Genomic DNA, 19987 nt, shown 5'->3' on the forward strand with positions numbered 1-19987 from the left:
AGTCTTTGCAGCCTGTGAGCAAGAACTCTGCTGTCTGACCTGCCGATCTTGGTTTTGCCAGCCCCTAGGGGTACATGTGGAACCCCTGGTGGCATAGTGGTTAAAATCTATGGCTGCTGACCAAAAGGTCAGCAGTTCGATTCCACTAGGTGCTGAATCCACTAGGTGCTCCTTGGAAAATCTATGAGGTAGTTCTACTCTGTCTTATAGGTTTGCTATGAGTCAGAATCCACTCAACGGCAATGAGTTTGGGTTTTTTTTTTTTTTTTTTTTTTTTTTTTATGGCTACATGAATCAGGAGAAGCCTTTATCCTGACCAATGGACTTGGGACATTCCAGCCAGGACAATCGCATGAGCCATATCCTTGATACGAATCTCTCTATATAGATATACCCTTTACCAGTTTTGCTTCTCTGGAGAACCAGCCTAAGACATGCTCTCCTTTGGAACAGAGACTTCATATAAAATGTACAACTACTCTGACAGCACCATGCTGTGGGAAGCCCAATCTGTGTGAAGAGGCCCCATGGAAGAGAACTGAAGTGCTCTGGTCTAGAGCCCCACCTGAGCTCCCAGCTAACAGCCAGCCATGTGAACTTGCCATCTCGAACATTTCAGCCCAGATGAACCTTCAGATGATCTTAGACTCAGCAGACACCAAATAGAAAGAAGAACCCAGTCAGCTTACTGAATCTTGAGATATAATAAGTGGTTGATGTTTTAAGCCACTAAGTTTGGGGGTGGTTTGCTATGCAGCAATAGGTAACCAAAACAGGTAGGTGCTTACTTTCCCAGCTCCCTTGCAGCTAGGCGTGTGCCTAGGTTAAGCTGATCAGATGCCTCTACCCAAGACTTTGAATTAGGGGCTAATGACACATAGAAGCCAGAACCAAAGGGAACCCTTTCAGTGACAGTGGTGGTGGTAGTTCAGTGAGCCTGAATTTCTGAGGCAGCAGGGATGCTCTGGCGCTTAATGTCCAGGGCCCGTGGTACTGGCAGTACCAGCTTCAGCAGCATCGGCACTGGACCAGTTCTCTGGCTGTGTGGACACTAAACCTGGCTGTTGAGTCATGAAGAAAATTCTATGAGCTACCTAACATCATTTTAATACATCTATTTTCTGCATAATCAGCCAAAGGCGATTTCTGTTGCTTGTGACTAAGAACTTTGATAGAAACTCCTCTTAAATTAGTGTTATAAATTGAATTGTGTACCCCAAAAATATGTATTGTAAATCCTGACCCCTGTACCTGTGGAAGAGCTCTGGTGGCACATTGATTAAGTGCTCAACTGTTAACCGAAAGGTCAGTGATTTGAACCCACCAGCTCTCCATGGGAGAAAAGACCTGGCAATTTGCTCTTGTGAAGACTGTTACTGTCCAGTCAATGCCAAGCCATAGTCAGACATATGACAGAGTGGAAACGCCCCTTAGTGTTTTCTAAACTGTAATCTTTACAGGAGCAGATCACCAGGTCTTTTCTCCTGCTGAGCGGATGGTGGGTTTGAACCACCGACCTTTCAGTTAGCAGCTGAGCGCTTATCCATTGTGCCACCACAGCTCCTTCCATAAAGACTAATCCAAAAACCAAACCCATTGCCGTCAAGTCAATTCTGACCCTAACAGCTGAGGAAACTCTATGTGGGTAGTTCTACTCTGTCATATAGCGTCACTATGAGTCAAAATCAACTCAATGGTACAAAACAACAACAAAATACCTGTGGATGTAATCCCATTTGGGAAGAGAGTTTTCTTTGTTATGTTAATGAGGCCCTATTAGTATAGGGTGTGTTTTAAACTAAGCACTTTTGAGATATAAAAGCAGCAGATTAGGCATACCAAAAACAAAACAAAACAAAACCTTTTGCTGTAGAGTTGATTCCCACTCATAGTGACCCTATAGGGTAGAGTAAAACTGCCCAATAGGGTTTCCAAGGAGCAGCTGGTGGATTCCTACTGCCGACCTTTTGGTCAGCAGCCTGAGCTCTTAACCCCTGTGCCACCAGGGTTTAAGATTAGGCATAGAGAAAAGCAAACACAGATGGGGAAAGAGATGCTACGCCACATGAAGATCATCCAGGAATTCAGGAACAGAAGCTGAGAAGAGATAAGAACCTTCCTCTAGAGCCCACAGAGAGAAAAAGCCTTCCCCTAGAGCTGATGCCCTAAGTTGGAACTTCTAAACTCCTAAACTATGAGAAAATAAATTTCTGTTCATTAAAGCCACACACTTGTGGTATTTCTGTTATAGCAGCACTAAGAAACTTAGACAACTAGCTACCTCCTATTTTTTCCTTAAGACAAAATTCAAAGCTCTGGAGTTACTCCTCCCGAAAACCTTCACTGACATTCTCCCCCCTCCCTACTCCCAAAGTTGTTGCTCCTCTTCCAAGGCCCTGCAGAGTCTTGTGTGACTATGATATTGCTCTTATCATAGTTCGCTGTAACCTCTCATTTCCTCAACTATCTACCCCACTAAACTGATAACTTTTTAAAGGAAACAATTAAATTTTTTCATCTCTATCTGTAGTATAACTCACTGATGTCGCATCAACTCTGACTCATAGTGACCCTATAGGACAGAGTAGAATTGTCCCATAGGGTTTCCAGGCTGTAAATCTTTTTTTTTTTAATAACAATTTTTGCACGTCATTTGTATAAGTATTTATTCCTCGAGGGACAGAAAGAGCAAAGTTGCAGCAATGATTTAAGGATATCATATATATATTTAAAAATTTTAAGTTGTACTTTAGATGAAGGCTTACAGAGCAAACTAGTTTCTCACTAAACAATTAATACATGTATTGTTTTGTTACATTGGTTGTCAAACCCATGACATGTCAACATTCTCCTCTTCTTGGGTTCCCTATTACCAGCTTCTCTGTCCCCTCCTGCTGAGGCTGACAGCCTCTGTGCACCATTACCAGCCCCCAACTTGGAGTGGCATGAGTCACCACCCCTTCAAACTGGTTTTTCAGGCAATCAGCCAACTTCCTGCCTGAGATAAGAAAAACAAGAGGCTGGGGTCCCTGACCAGAGAACCACCTAAGACCCAGTCTGGCCCACCTGACATATACAGAACCATCAACCCAGTCCTCTGGGTGACCCTGGAACTTTTCTTCTGCTGGATGGAACCAAACTTTAGCAGCCCAAGATTGGGGGGAAGACTTTCAGAAGCAAAGAGTCTGAGCCTAAAATCTTGTTTGAGAGAGACCTCCCCTCCACCTCATCTTTTGGACTGAGCAAGCGCAAATGATGAAATCACCCTGGAAATGCCTTTTCAGGCCAGACCAATCAATGACCTTGCTCCTTCTTGCCAGGACCCTTTCTCAGTTTTTGCCCCTAATAAAAGCTGTTTCAGCTCTTGTTCAGGGAGCCATCTTGGCGATGCAAGTCCTGGTGTGCTCCTTTGCTTGATCAACCAAACAAAGTTTCTTTTTGGCTTTTACCTGTTTTGTGTCTCTATAGCTGCTCTGAGCTAGACCTCAGACCCTGGTAACACTGCCTTCTTGTCCTTGCCCCTGAGCTAGTGTGCCTATTTGGTCTCATTTTGTTTTATGGGCCTGTCTAATCTTTGACTAAAGGTGAAACTTAGGAGTGACTTAATTAATTACTGAGCTATAAGAGTGTCCAGGGGCCACACTCTGGGGGTTTCTCCAGTCTCTGTCAGACCAGTAAGTCTGTTTTTTTGAGTTAGAATTTTGTTCTACATTTTTCTCAAGCTCTGTCCAGAACCCTCTATTGTGATCCCTGTCAGAGCAGTTAGTGGTGGTAGCTGGGTACCGTCTACTTGTGCCGGACTCAGTCTGGTGGAGGCTGTGGTAGCTGTGGTCCATTAGTCCTTTGGACTAATCTTTCCCTCTGTCTTTGGTTTTCTTCATTCTCCCTTGCTCCAGATGGGTGAGATCAGTGGAGTATCTTAGATGGCTGCTCACAAGCTTTTAAGACCCTAGACGCTACTCATCAAAGTAGAATGTAGAATATTTTTTACTCCCCTCAGGGAGTTTGGATGTGTCTGTGGAGCTTCCATGAAAAGGCTGTAAGTCGTTACAGAAGCAGACTGCCACGTCTTTCTCTCCTGGATCACCTGGTGGGTTCAACCGAACGCTTAACCTCTGTGCCAGCAGGGCTCCTCAGTGCCTAGTATAGTGCTCATCTAACATTTGTTGGATGAGTGATCAATTGAATGAAGTTGATAGTACGAAATTCAGTATGCTCATCACAGCCCTAGACATAGATAGGCATCATTTCAAAGTTGTCTTATTTATTTCTTATCATTTACATTCTTGTCATAATAGAACATCTATAAGGTCATGCTGACAAGAAATATAGAGCAAATTTTAGAATATTGCTTTTATAAAATATCCTTGTAAATTCTGTGGATATTACTGATATCCATAATCTTAATGGATTCCTCCTTAACCTAGTAAATATTGCCATTTTATGTACTGCTGGGAAAATTTTCATTGTTATTCTGATGATTATGTTCATTCTTTTTGATGTAAAAATGTTGAGAAGGCGATTTAGTGATATTCCTGAAGCACTGTAACTATTTGGGAGGAAAAGTTGTGTAAAAGAAATCATTTCGAGATTAAAAGTGAGTAAAAATATTTATATGATAAAAAATCTAGCTACTGTGTTGGTTTCTTCAGACATGCAGCAACAGTAGCTGTGTCATTCGAGGTTCCACAGATGAAAGTGAAGGGCACTCAAAGTTGAGAACTTCTAAGCCAATGAGCCATTTATTTTCTTTCGTTTATTAGCTTATCATTTACCTAGTTTGTCAAGAGGGCAGTGGTGGTTCAGTGGCAGAATTCTCACCTTCCACGCAGAAGGCCTGGGTTCAATTCCCAGCCAAAGCATCCCAGGCATAGCCACTGCTTCACGACTTGTCTGTCAGTGGAGGCTTGTGTGGTGCTATGATGCTGAACAGGTTTCAGAGGATCTTCCAGACTAAGATGGACTAGGAAGAAAGGCCTGGAGATCTACTTCTAAAAATCAGTCAATGAAAACCCTGTGGGTGGATCACAATGGTTGTGTAGAGCGTCTCCATGAGTCGGAGGCCAGCTCAGTAGCAGCTAACAACAACAACAATGAGCATGTTCAGGCTTTATCCTAGCTGCTATAAGACGTAAAGATAAGACCCTCCCCGTCCTCCAGGAGTTTGTAGCCTAGTGTTGGGTACATGCAAAGGTTTTTATTGTGTTTCTGCATTTTTCTATATGTTCTATAATTCAACAACAACAAAAAAACTAAAAAATAATAATATGAGGTCTAGATTTAGATTTAGGTGAGGCTCTATAAATAAAATGTCTAACACAGGATTGGATGGATTTAATGGTGTCCCCCCCAAAGATATGTTGAAATCCTAACCTCTAGTACCTGTGATTATGACCTTGTTGGGAGTGAGGTCTTTGAAGATGTTGTCAGTCAACATGAGGTCATACCAAAGCAGGGTGAGTCCTAATCCAATCTGAGGTACTCCTGATTAAAAGAGAAGAACAGACACAGAGAGACACATAGGAGGGAAGATGTCCACGTAAAGATGTGTCTACAATCTAGGGAATGCCAAGGAATGCCTGGGGTTACCAGAGCTGATAGGGTAAAGGATGAATCTTCCCTTAAGCAGGTAGACACTCGCTAGATCCCTGCATTCAGATTCCTAGCCTCCATACCTGTGAGACAATGAATTTCTGTTCTTATGAGCCACCCAGTTTGTGGTATTTTGTTATGATGGCCCTAAGCAACTAAGACAGATTGGGATTTATGTGCTAGTAAATGTTATCTGTTGCTGATGTTGTTGTGGTTTTTCCATGGGTAATGTGTCCTACCAAGTGGGAGATAGGCCTGATGTCTTCCTGTTATACCAGCTACGTGAAGTCTGAGACAGACAAGTCGCGCCAAGAAGAGGATGGCATAGTTTTGAATACCTATTGTGGCCCATCTCAGATCTCCAGAGCACAGGTTCAAGTGCCCAAGTGGATCTTTAAAAAGAAAGGGTCACTACTTATGTGAATGAGGACACCACTCAGACAGGCTCCTTATTGGGAGTATTGATTCTGCTGTACATCCCAAGTTTATGGCTCTTTATAACGAACAGCTCAAGAGTCAAACAATCCAGATCCATGCGTACAGATTATGACCTAGAAGAATCTGATGGTCAGCTCTCACCAAAGTCTCGGAAGTAAGGCCTTTGATAAGGAAAAGGATTTGTTCCTCATCAGTCAGTAATAAAAATAAATAAAAGTTTCTCCAAATACTTTATAAAAGTAGAAAATTCATCATTTCATTGAGTCATCAGAAGTAGCCAGATGGGGTGGAGGAGATGGTGAGGGATCTTGAGTTTTCCATTTCCCCTTACATAAAGTTGGAAGTGTTGAAAAATCCCATAATCCTTAATTTATCAAGGTGGTTTTATTATGCACATGTTGTTGTTAGGTGCTGTCAAGTTGATTCCAACTCACAGCAACCCCATGTGACAGAACAGAACTGCCCCACAGGGTTTTCTTGGCTGTAATCTTTCCAGTAGCAGATTGCCAGGTCTTTCTTCTCTGGAGCCACTGGGTGGATTCAAACCATTAACCTCTCGGTTAGCAGCTAAGTGTTTAACCATTGCACCACCAGGGCTCCTTATTATGTACATATGACACTCAAATGTTTATTGAATGACTGAGCACGTATGTCTTGAAAGCATCAGCAGTGTTAAGTCTGTGTCACCTTCCCAAACAAATGGAACACTGATCTTAGCAAGGCACCTGCTGGGAGAACCCAAGTTATCCATTTTTCTAATACCCCGTCTAGAAAAGTGTAAATGGAGCTTGCTCTTGTCCAACTCCATCAGAGAGCAGCAACCTAGATCTGTTGTCACAAAGCTTCTGGAGTTTTTAACCATGTAGAGAAACGACTCTCTGGTGGAGTATCTCTCAAGACTTCATTTGTTGGCTTTGGTCTGTGAGTCACTTATGGATATGCTGGTCACCTTGTTATCTGTTGATTTTGTTCCCAGCCCAGCCTCCTCCAAATTCAATCTCAAAATGATTCCCAAACCTATCTATATCTATATCTGTATCTGTATCTCTAGCTCTATATATCACAAACTTAATTGTGTCATTTATTACTGAATATATTTCAAGCATGTGTGAATTTTCTCTAAAGCATCTGTCATGGATTGAATTGTGTCCACTAAAAATATGTGTATCAATTCAGCTATGCCATGATTCCCAGTATCCTGTGATTGTCCTTCCTTTGTGATTGATATAATTTTCCCTTGTGTTGTAAATCCTACCTCTATGATGTTAATGAGGTGGGGTAGGTGGCAGGTATGTTAATGAGGCAGGACTCTATCTACAAGATTGGATTGTGTCTTGAGCCAATCTCTTTTGAGATACAAAAGAGAGAAAGGAGCAGAGACGGGGACATGTACCAACAAGAAAGAAGCACTGAGAGCATAGTGTGTACTTTCGGCTCGGGGTCCCTGCACTGAGAAGCTCCTCAACTGGGGAAGATCGATGGCAAGAACCTTCCTCCAGAGCTGAGAGAGAAGAGAAATCCTTCCCCTGAAGCTGATGCCCTGAATTTGGACTTGCAGCCTACTAGATGGTGAGAGAATAACTTTCTCTTTGTGGTATTTATGTTATAGCAGCACTAGATGAATAAAATACACAATCTTTCCTTTTTTTACTTGGTTAATGACTGAAGTCCTTTAAGACTAACTCAGATATCAGATCTTTGGAAAGATGTTTCAACTCACCGTGTGAGAATGCCCTTTTTCTATCCCCCTGAGCTCACTGGGAAACACTTATTGTATGTCACAGTAGTACTTAAAGTCCTTGAGAGCAAATAAAGTTAGGATCAGGAAATATGAGTTATCGAGGTTAATGGGGTCAAAGTTAATCACACATGCTGGTAAGGACCAAGAACATCCAGCTTACACCAGCACCGCTCAAAATTTAAGGTCTCCTGGGGATCTTAAAATGCAAAATCTGATTCAGCAGATCTGGGGTGTGGCCTAAGAGTCTACATTTCTAAAAAGTGCCCAGGTGACACCGAAAGTGTACCCTTTGAGTAGTAAGGGGTTATACTATACAAAGGACATTCTCTAGGTGCTGGGAATTTAAAGAAGTCTGAGATATAGTCACTCCCGATAAGAGGCCTGTGGCCTAGTTTGGGATACAGGATATTGTCTTAGTCATCTAGTGCTGCTGTAACAGAAATACCACAAGTGGGTGGCTTTAACAAGCAGAAGTTTATTCTTTCACAGTCTAGGAGGCTAGAAGTCCAAATTCAGGGTGTCAGCTCCAGGGAAAGGCTTTCTCTGTTGGCTCTGGAGAATGGTCCTTGTCATAAACCTTCCCATGGACTAGGAGCCTGTCCGTGCAGGAACTCCAGGTCCAAAGGATACGCCCTGCTCTTGGCACTGCTTTCTTGGTGGTATGAGGTCCCTGTGTCTCTCTGCTTGCCTCTCTCCTTTATTTATTTTTTATTGAGCTTTTCATGAAGGTTTACAGAAGAAACTAGTTTCTCATCAAACAGTTAGTACACACATTGTTGTATGACATTGGTTAACAACCCCACGACATGTCCACACTTTCCCTTCTCAACCCTGAATTCCCTATTACCAGCTTTCCTGTTCCCTCCTATTTTCCAGTTCTCGCCCCAGGGCTGGTGTGCCCCTGTAGTCTTGTTCCATGGGCCTGTTCAATCTTTGGCTGAATGGTGAACCTCAGGAGTGGCCTCATTACTGAGTTGAAAGGGTATCTGGGGTCCATACTCTCACAGGTTCTCCAGTCTCTGTCAGGCCAGAGTGTCTGATCCCGCTCCTTTATATCTCAAAAGAAATCGGCCCAAGACACCGCAATCTTGTCAATCTCATCCATATAATTACCGCTAATGCATCTCATTAACATCATAGTGATAGGATTCACAACACACAGGGAAATCATATCAGATGACAAAATGATAGACAATGACAGAATACTGGGAATCATGACCTAGCCAAGCTGACAGACATTTTGGGGGGACGCAATTCGATCCATGACAGATGCACACACAAACAAGGGCCAGATAATACTGTAAAACCCTACTTCACTGACTTTACCACCTCTCATCTTAGAGAAAGGTTAGGTAAATAAACCCTAAGTGATCAGACCATACACATCCAGAGACGTTCAAGTCCACATGTATTCATAGAACAATGGAGAGATTGTTTCAGAGTTCGTTACAAGGAAGCTGAGAAAATATCTGTGCCAATAAGTACCTCCCATGAACCATTCCAGCACCTGTGCACAAGGAGAGAGTGCAGGGACATCCATTGTAGCTCTTTTGTAACAGGGAAATAGTGGAAACAATCTAACTGTTCACCTGTAGCTGGATGGATAAATGCATTGTGGTTATTGTTATATAACATGAATGAACTAAATCTACATGGATAAATGTCAAAAACAAGGTTGACTGAAAAAGAAAGCAAGTTGCTAAAGGATACACATAGCATGAACTTGTCCATGTAAATTTAAGCATAAAACTATGTGTGCTGTTTTGCAACATAAAAACATGCATGGGAAATATTACTTACCAACTTCAGGGAAATGGAGATCTCTGGGAAGGATTAGGAAAGTGGGCGTATCTCTGGGAAGGGGGACCAGGGGGAGGACTGGGAGGGGAGGCTTTAGTTTTTATCTGTCACATTTTATTTCTAAAAATTAGAGAAATATCTGTAGCAAGTATGTCAGAATGTCAACATCTACATATTCTCAAAGTTGGTAGGGGCCTGTGATGAGGAAATCAGTCACTCCGTAACCAAAAATTTCTCATCACTCCTTCTAAAAGATAACCATCTCAATGTTTTATAGATTCTTGGTCTTCTGAACAAAAACTGGGACTCCTTTTGTTTTCAAATGCATATTGCCAGTTTCTCCTTTCAAATAAATGTCTGAAGTTTGTTAATAGGTGAGTAGTAGGTCTGTGCCCACCATCAATGCTATCCCACCTCTATCTTCTGGGCTGGGTATTTGCAAAAGAGGGATGGTCCATGCCTTCCCCATAGGTGCCTTGACAGGATCAATGTTTCAGGTGTTTATGAGGCTCTTTCTCCCCTATGGTTTGCAAAGCAGTGCCTGGAGTGCAATGGGGACAGAGTTAAATTTAAGTTTAACCCTTTTATTTATTTATGTATTCCCTAATTGCTCTGGCTAGAACTTCCAGTACAATGTTGAATAGCAGTGGTGAAAGCGAGTACTCTTGCTGGGAACCACCAACACCAGTTCCTTAGTGCATTGATTTTATAAGTTCTCAGGTTCTTTTTTATACACAAGTACAAACCAAGATTTAACTCTGTCCCCATTGCACTCCAGGCACTGCTCTGCAAACCATAAGGAAGAAAGAGCCTCATAAACACCTGAAACATTGATCCTTGCAAGGCATCTGTTGGGAAGGAACGGATCATCCCTCTTTTGCAAATACCCAGCCCAGAAGATAGAGTTGGGATAGCATTGATGGTGGGCACAGACCTACTACTCACCTATTAACAAACTTCAGACATTTATTTGAAAGAAGAAACTGGCAATATACATTTGAAAACAAAAGGAGTCCCAGTTTTTGTCTCTAAAAGAATAAAATACTTAGGTATAAATTTAACAAAGGAGGTGAAAGAGTTGTACACTAAAAACTATAAAACATTGCAGAAAGAAATTAAGAGTCCTAAATAAATTTACCCAAACATCCCAATGATCATGAAGATGGTGTAAGACCAGGCAATGTTTTGTTCTGCCATACATGAGGATGCCGTAAGTTGGAGCTGACTTGATGGCAACTAACAACAAAGACAACAAAGAAATGAAAAGACATCACATGTTCATGAATTGAAAGATTTAATATTGTTAAGATGTCAATAATAACCAGAGAAATCTACAGATTTAGTACAATTCTTATCAAAATTCCAACAGCAAAAATTGAAAAGTCAATCCTGAATAGCCAAAGCAATCTTGAAAAAGAAGAACAAAAGAGGAGGACTCACACTTCCCAACTTAAAAATGTGTTACAAAGCTAAAGTAATCAAAACAGTGTGGTACTGGTATAAAGAGAGACATATAGACCAATGGAATAGAATTGAAAGTCCAGAAATAAATCATATAGCTATGGCTAACTTATTTTTGACAAAAGCGCTAAGTCCGTTCAAGGGGGAAAGAATTATCTTTTCAATAAATGGTGCTGGAATAACTGAAGTCCACAAGCAAAAGAATGAAGTTGGACCCATACATCATACCATCATATAAAAACTAACTCAAAATGGATCGAGGATCTAAATATTTGAACTAAAACCATGAAACAGGAGGAAACATAGGGTTAAGCTTGGTACCTGGTTTTTGACAATAGATTCTTAGATACGACACCAAAACCATGAACAACAAAAGAAAAAATAGGTTAATTGGACTTTATCAAAATAAAAATATCTTATGCATTAAAGGACATTATCAAGAAAATGATACCTTGATAAACCATTGGCCAGACTGACTAAAGAAATACAAGAAAGGAAACAAATAACCCGAATAAGAAACGAGATGGGCCACATTACAACAGACCCAACTGAAATTAAAAGAATCATATCAGATTATTATGAAAAATTGTACTCTTAACAAATTTGCAAACCTAGAAGAAATGGATGAATTCCTGGAAAAACACTACCTACCTAAACTAACACAATCAGAAGTAGAACAACTAAATACACCCATAACAAAAAAAGAGATTGAAACGGTAATCAAAAAACTCCCCCCCCCCCAAAAAAAAGCCCTGGCCCGGACGGCTTCACTGCAGAGTTCTACCAAACTTTCAGAGAAGAGTTAACACCACTACTATTAAAGGTATTTCAAAGCATAGAAAATGACAGAATACTACCTAACTCATTCTATGAAGCCACCATTTCCCTGATACCAAAACCAGGTAAAGACATCATCACAAAAAAAGAAAATTACAGACCTAGATAGATCCCTCATGAACATAGATGCAAAAATCCTCAACAAAATTCTAGCCAATAGAATTCAACAACATATCAAAAAATTTATCCACCATGACGAAGTGGGATTTATACCAGGTATGCAAGGCTGGTTTAATATTAGAAAAACCATTAATGTAATGCACCATATAAATAAAACAAAAGACAAAAACCACATGATCTTATCAATTGATGCAGAAATGACATTCGACAAAGTCCAACACCCATTTATGAAAAAAACTCTCACCAAAATAGGAATTGAAGGAAAATTCCTCAACATAATAAAGGGCATCTATGCAAAGCCAACAGCCAACACCACTCTAAATGGAGAGAGCCTGAAAGCATTTCCCTTGAGAACGGGAACCAGACAAGGATGCCCTTTATCATCGCTCTTATTCAACATTGTGCTAGAGGTCCTAGCCAGAGCAATTAGGCTAGACAAAGAAATAAAGGGCATCTGGATTGGCAAGGAAGAAGTAAAATTATCTCTATTTGCAGATGACATGATCTTATACACAGAAAACCCTAAGGAATCCTCCAGAACTACTGAAACTAATAGAAGAGTTTGGCAGAGTCTCAGGTTATAAGATAAACATACAAAAATCACTTGGATTCCTCTACATCAACAAAAAGAACATCGAAGAGGAAATCACCAAATCAATACCATTCACAGTAGCCACCAAGAAGATAAAATACTTAGGAATAAATCTTACCAAAGATGTAAAAGATCTATACAAAGAAAACTACAAAGTACTACTAAAAGAAACTAAAAAGGACCTACTTAAGTGGAAAAACATGCCTTGCTCATGGATAGGAAGACTTAACATAGTAAAAATGTCTATTCTACCAAAATCCATCTATACATACAATGCACTTCCGATCCAAATTCCAACGACATTTTTTAATGTGATGGAGAAACAAATCACCAACTTCATATGGAAGGGAAAGAAGCCCCAGATAAGTAAAGCATTACTGAAAAAGAAGAAGAAAGTGGGAGGCCTCACTCTACCTGATTTCAGAACCTATTATACAGCCACAGTAGTCAAAACAGCCTGGTACTGGTACAACAACAGGCACATAGACCAATGGAACAGAATTGAGAACCCAGATATAAATCCATCCACATATGAGCAGCTGATATTTGACAAAGGCCCAGTGTCAGTTAACTGGGGAAAAGATAGTCTTTTTAACAAATGGTGCTGGCATAACTGGATATCCATTTGCAAAAAAATGAAACAGGACCCATACCTCACACCATGTACAAAAACTAACTCCAAGTGGATCAAAGACCTAAATATAAAGACTAAAACGATAAAGATCATGGAAGAAAAAATACGGACAACGTTAGGAGCCCTAATACAAGGCATAAATAGAATACAAAACATTACCAAAAATGATGAAGAGAAACCAGATAACTGGGAGCTCCTAAAAATCAAACACCTATGCTCATCTAAAGACTTCACCAAAAGAGTAAAAAGACCACCTACAGATTGGGAAAGAATTTTCAGCTATGACATCTCTGACCAGCGCCTGATCTCTAAAATCTATATGATTCTGTCAAAACTCAACCACAAAAAGACAGACAACCCAATCAAGAAGTGGGCAAAGGATATGAACACGCACTTCGCTAAAGAAGATATTCAGGCAGCTAACAGATGCATGAGAAAATGCTTTTGATCATTAGCCGTTAGAGAAATGCAAATTAAAACTAGGATGAGATTCCATCTCACTCCAACAATGCTGGCATTAATCCAAAAAACACAAAATAATAAATGTTGGAGAGGCTGTGGAGAGATTGGAACTCTTATACACTGCTGGTGGGAATGTAAAATGGTACAATCACTTTGGAAATCTATCTGGCGTCATCTTAAAAAGTTAGAAATAGAACTACCATACAACCCAGAAATCCCACTCCTCGGAATATACCCTAGAGAAATAAGAGCCTTCACACAAACAGATATATGCACACCCATGTTTATTGCAGCTCTGTTTACAATAGCAAAAAGCTGGAAGCAACCAAGGTGTCCATCAATGGATGAATGGATAAATAAATTGTGGTATATTCACACAATGGAATACTATGCATCGATAAAGAACAGTGGCAAATCTGTGAAACATTTCATAACATGGAGGAACCTGGAAGGCATTATGCTGAGTGAAATTAAAAAAAAAAAAATTAGTCAGAGGCAAAAGGACAAATATTGTATAAGACCACTATTATAAGATCTTGAGAAATAGTATAAACTGAGAAGAACGCATACTTTTGTGGTTACGAGGTGGGGATGGGGGGGGAGGGAGGGAGGGTGGGAGAGGGTTTTTTACTGATTAGTTAGTAGATAAGAACTGCTTTAGGTGAAGGGAAGGACAATATTCAATACACGGAAGGTCAGCTCAACTGGACTGGACCAAAAGCAAAGAAGTTTCCAGGATAAACTGAATGCTTCAAAGGTCAGAGGAGCAAGGGTGGGGGTTTGGGGACCATGGTTTGAGGGGACTTCTAAGTCAATTGGCAAAATAATTCTATTATGAAAACATTCTGCATCCCACTTTGAAATGTGGCGTCTGGGGTCTTAAATGCTAACAAGTGGCCATCTAAGATGCATCAATGGGTCTCAACCCACCTGGATCAAAGGAGAATGAAGAACACCAAGGTCACACGATAACTATGAGCCCAAGAGACAGAAAGGGTCACATGAACCAGAGACCTACATCATCCTGAGACCAGAAGAAATAGTTGGTGCCCGGCCACAATTGATGACTGCCCTGACAGGGAGCACAACAGAGAACCCCTGAGGGAGCAGGAGATCAGTGGGATGCAGACTCCAAATTCTCACAAAAAGACCAGACTTAATGGTCTGACTGAGACTAGAAGAATCCCGGCGGTCATGGTCCCCAAACCTTCTGTTGGCCCAGGATAGGAAACATTCCCGAAGACAACTCATCAGACATGGAAGGGAATGGACAGTGGGTAGGAGAGAGATGCTAAGGAAGAGTGAGCTATTTGTATCAGGTGGACACTTGAGACTGTGTTGGCATCTCCTGTCTGGAGGGGGGATGGGAGGATAGAGAGAGTTGGAAGCTGGCAAAATTGTCACGAAAGGATAGACTGGAAGGGCTGACTCATTAGGGGGAGAGCAAGTGGGAGTATGGAGTAAGGTGTATATAAACTGATATGTGACAGTTTGTCTTGATTTGTAAACGTTCACTTGAAGCTCAATAAAAGTTAATAAAAAAAAAAGAAAGTGATACCTATTTTACAGAACAGGAGAAAATATTTGGAAATCATATATCTAATAAGGGTTTAATATCCAATATATACATGAAAAACTCTTAAAACTCAAAAACGAAGAAACCCAATCCAAAAAATGGACAAAGGGCTTAAACAGGCATTTCTCCAAAGAAGATATACAAATGACCAACAAATACATGGAGTCCCAGGGTGTTACATACGGTTAACATACTTGGCTGCTGTTCTTAGTTGTCTAGTTTCTATTTGGGATGCTGAGAAAGTTCTGGAAACAAATAGCGGTGATGGTCGTATAACATTGTGAGTGTGATAATGCCACTGGATAGTGCACATGAAAATGGGTAACATGGCAAACTTTATGTTGTGCGTATTTTACCACAGTAAAAAATGAAACAATCCAGAAATATCCTTTGTGAGATTATATATCATAATTAGAAATAATACAGGCAAAGAAAGTATTTCCTACTCCAACTCCACATTCTATTTCCTCAGTGATAAGCAATGCTAGCGTTTGATGTGTGGGTGTGTGTGCATAGACTTTTTTTTTTTTGCTGTTTAAACACATAAAAACTTAAAAAAAAAAATACAAGTAGGATAATCCTATAAGTCCTATTTTATGACCTGTTTTTGTATTTGGCATATGTTGGTACCTGTTTCCATGTAAGTATATAAAAATCTGTCCCAGTATCTCTAGTGGCTGTACTGCATTTCATTGAGTGGAAATACCTAATTCATTTAACCAGTCCCTTGTTGAAGTATATTTACGTTCCATTTTTAGATATTACAAATATTTCTACTCATTCCTCTTTGAGGACTTGTAACATTTCCTAGAATTGAAACTGCTAGATCAAATGGTGTGCACATTTTGGATGATCTACAACCCAAGTTCTTAAAATTAGGTGAAATAAAATTGCCATATGAATGTCAAACTACAAAACCAACAAGCTATGGGTCAAAGTAGAAATACATGAAGTTTTTTTCAAAAGAGTCAAAATAGCTCTTAATATGATTGAAGATACAAACATGACAGAGAATATGTCACTTAGAAAGGGGTTGGTCAGCAGTGGACGCATGGAAAATGGAGGATAAGAGAAACAAGTACAGTATCTTTTCCGTGGAAGAGAAACCTTGGCTCACAACCATGTGTGGATTAAACTGGTCTTTTCATGTAGTGGAGAAGGAAGCATCAAACCATCACTTCGAAGTATCACAGTGACTTCTTCAGCTAATTCTTCCTATACACTGAGCTACCTTTCTGATGATAATTTGGTTTCTCCAGAAAGATTTGTCCACAGACAAACCAAAATGAATCAACAACCTAAATATAAGAACTGAAACCATAAAACTCTTAGGATGTACTGACCAGGAAACACCAGTATCTACTCCAACTGATAGTTATCCACCTTGTTATAAAGTAGTTGATACTACAGTCAGTCTTCCATAAATGCAGCCAGCACAAGCCAGGTTACTGGAGCCTGATCATCTCTAGGTGTTCATGGGAAGAGGGATAAGAATGCAGAACCCTCTTTGAGGAAGAATACAAAACTAGGGCATTTACTAAAGTCTAGAGCAAATATTAAAAGTAGTTATAACATTTTAGAAGCACTCTTTTTAAAAATCAGAAATAAGACAAAAATGTCTGCTAGCGCTGTTTTATTCTGCACTGTATTGGAGGACCTAGCCAGCATGATAAAATAAGAAATTTATATGTATATGGAGTCCTGGTGGCACAGTGGTTAAGAGTTCAGCTGCTAACCAAGAACTCTGCTGCTAACCAAAAGGTCGGCAGTTTGAATCCACCAGCTGCCCCTTGGAAGCCCTATGGGGCAATTCTACTGTGTCCTATAGGGTCACTATGAGTCAGAATTGACTTGACAACAATGGGTTTACAAATATATATATACAAATTTATATATATAAATGTATATGCATATATGAAAGGGAACAAAAAGACATAGTTAAAGACAGTATGAATGACAACATAGAAAATCCAAAATACTCTACAAATTATTGGGTTTCAACATTTTGCTAAATATAACATTAATATACAAAAATCTATTGCATTACTATACATAAGCAACAGTGAGGAAGCTGCGATTTAAATATACATACTATTTATATTAGTAATAAACTATAAATATTTGTTAGGAATAAATCCAACAAAAGATGGGCAAGATCCTATGGAAGAAAATCATAAGTCCTTACTGAAATATATTAAAGAAGACCTAAATAAATGGAGAGGTATTCTGTGTTTATAGACAACCCATTTTTGTTACCACTGTGTCAATAAATTAAGACATCATATTTTAAAAGTGTAAAACCCAGTGCCGTCGAGTTGATTCCAGCTCATAGCGACCCTATAGGACAGGGTAGAACTGCCCCACAGAGTTTCCAAGGAGCGCCTGGCGGATTCAAACTGCTGACCCTTTGGTTCGCAGCTGTAGCACTTAACCACTAAGCCACCAGGGTTTCCTAAAATTGCAAAAAGAAAAAAAAATTTTTTTTTCACCAAAAACCAAGGAAAGATATCTGCAAGGCATATAACAAAGAATATCCAGAAAATACAAAGAATTCTTACAAATAGGAAAAAAAAAAAAAAAAGGTAGACTCCCAATATACAATGAATAAAGGATAGTTCATGGATAAGGATTGACGTAAATCCAATCCCCAAAATATAAAGATTAATCAAGTCCCCACTTTTCCACTTCTCAATCGTCTCTGACACCAGCTGCCCACGCAGCACTCTTTCTCTTTCTCTCACTGCCCCTAGCTACCCAAAGCTAGGTCAGAGCTCACAGTTGAAAGGACAGTGTCCTTCAGACTGCCAAACAGGCAGACACTAACCGCAAACTCAGGAGTCCACACAACACCCTAACTTCCGATCTGCTGATGGCAAATTTGGGGTTTCCTCACAACCCCTTCAAAATGCCAGCCGCTAGCTTTGGGACCTCCGTTAAGCTCTCTCATTTTTACCTGTTGGCTCCCACCACTCCTTTGGGTTTGATATTTACTGGAATGACTCACAGAACTCACAGAAGTGCCTTACTTACAGTTACCGATTTATTATAGCAAAAGAATATAAATCAGGATCATCATAAAGAGACACATGTGTGAGCTCTAGCAAGGTTCCCAATGCAGAACTTCCATATCCCAAAGAGTGTGCATCACTTTCTCTCTGCCAACCAGGAAGCTCTTGGAGCCTCTGTGTTCAGAGCTTTTGGCTTCATTACATAGTTATGATTGAGACCTCATTACATATGCATAATAGGTTAAATCATGCCTCCTGAAGTTCCTTGATATCAGGCTACCAGGGGGTCTTTCTGGTCTGGCCAGACCCCACTCATAAGCTCAAATCTTCAGATATGGTCTGGGGGTTTTAAATAATAAAGCCACCTCAATTACTCAGGAAATTCCAGTGGTTATCTCTCAGGAACCAAGGAAAAAGGCACACACAAAAAAAAAAAAAAAAATTTTTTTTTTGTAAGGATTCATTACCACATAGATATTAACAGCTGATTCACAGAAAAAGAAGACCCAAATGGCCATTCAACATAAAAAAGTATTCCCAACCTTGCTGGAATCAGGAAAATAAAAATTAAAAGCACAGTAAGACTCAATTTCAAAACTATTAGTCTGACAAATTAAAAAGCAATAGCAACTGACAGAATCAAGTGTTTGTAAAAATGTGGAACAAGAGAAATTCCTATTTTCCTGCTGGTGGGTACATCCATTCTAGAGAGCAATTTGCCAATACCAATAAAACAAATAGTGCATTCTCCATGAGCCAGCTCCAATTCTACTGCTGAAAGTATTTTATAGAGAAAACCTTGCAAGTGAGCGTAAGGAGGCAAGAATACGAATGTCGATACCAACATCGTTTTAATAGAAAAAAAAAAATGGAAACAATTTACTTGCCTGTCTAGGAGACTAGATAAATAAATAAGGCACAGTCATATGGTATGGAGCAGTTAAAATGAATGAACTATGTGGAGCTACGTGTATAAACAGTGACATATTTCATAAATGTAATGTTGATTGAAAAAAGCAACTTGCCAAAGGATACATACAATATGATACCATACATATACACTGTCTGAAAACCTGCAATATTGTTTATCATTTAGGAATGCTTATATGTGTAATAAAAGCATAAAGATATACAGGAAAATGATAAATATCAAATTCAGGATAGCAGTCTTCATTGGCTGTGGATCAAAGAGGGGAATATAATCATGGAAATGTACACAGAGGGTTTCAACTGTATTTGTAAAGTTTTTTATCTTTAGACTTCATGGCGACTGAACAGGTATTCATTATACTATTCTCTATGCCTTTTGTATGTCTGAAATCTTTCGTAAAGAAAAGAACTGTAAGAAAGTTGAGTCTGGCGGGAGCATAGAATTCGAGATGGCAAATGGAAGAGGTAAGGGTGGACTGGTGGGCAAGTCAGACCAGGGAAGACTTGTGCATCTCACTGGGCCTGCACCCTGAGCATCCTGAGGGGCCACTGGCAAGCTTTAAGCGGCAGTGTGGAAAATGGAAGAAAGAATGGATGACTAGTTCAATGAATACTGCACAATTCAACTGGGAGACAACAGTGAGTGGGTTAAAGTAGGGGTGGAGAAGAAAGGGCAGAGTCAATATGTAAGCAGTGAAATGGTCAGGACATGGTGCCTCAACTGTCCCTCACTAACAAACTCTGTTAGTCGTTTGCTCTCAGATCTATTTCTTGCTCTTCTGCTCAGCTCTGCATT

This window comes from Elephas maximus, chromosome 17 (assembly GCF_024166365.1).
Source record: "Elephas maximus indicus isolate mEleMax1 chromosome 17, mEleMax1 primary haplotype, whole genome shotgun sequence".
Lineage (NCBI taxonomy): Eukaryota > Metazoa > Chordata > Mammalia > Proboscidea > Elephantidae > Elephas > Elephas maximus.